The following is a 475-nucleotide window of genomic DNA, read 5'->3' on the forward strand; positions in this document are numbered from 1 at the left end:
GCCTGAAACTCACCCTCGACGTTCGACCTAGCAACACCCCTATCTCTACAACAACGTATCTATCCCCACCAATAAACTAACACGGTATGAAAAAGGAGCAGGTCCCGAAGACAGCATGGTCTCCACACGAAGCCTCCCCCGCTTGCCTCCACTCGTCGTCCACTGGGCGTGCCGCGAGAGGCGCGACCAGGGACGTGTTTGCGTTGCATCGATTGGTCGAGGGGTACACGAAGGAACAGGTATACGAAAGCGGGTTTGGAGCACGTTGTCCTCGGTGTAAACCAGCTGGTAAGCTTCCTACCTCTCTTCCCCACCATTTAGCTGGCTGAAGAAGGCCAGTATGGGAGTGGCTAAGCGTTAGTTACCCCGAGTGGCGAGTGGTCGTGGAGGCTAGTCAGGATCAGGAAGCCGATCTGTCGAGGTCCAGGTCTCAGTCGTTCGAAGGACTTGGAAAAGGAGACAGGTGTCTGGCCGC

This window comes from Habropoda laboriosa, unplaced genomic scaffold (genome assembly GCF_001263275.1).
Source record: "Habropoda laboriosa isolate 0110345459 unplaced genomic scaffold, ASM126327v1 scaffold33, whole genome shotgun sequence".
NCBI lineage: Eukaryota > Metazoa > Arthropoda > Insecta > Hymenoptera > Apidae > Habropoda > Habropoda laboriosa.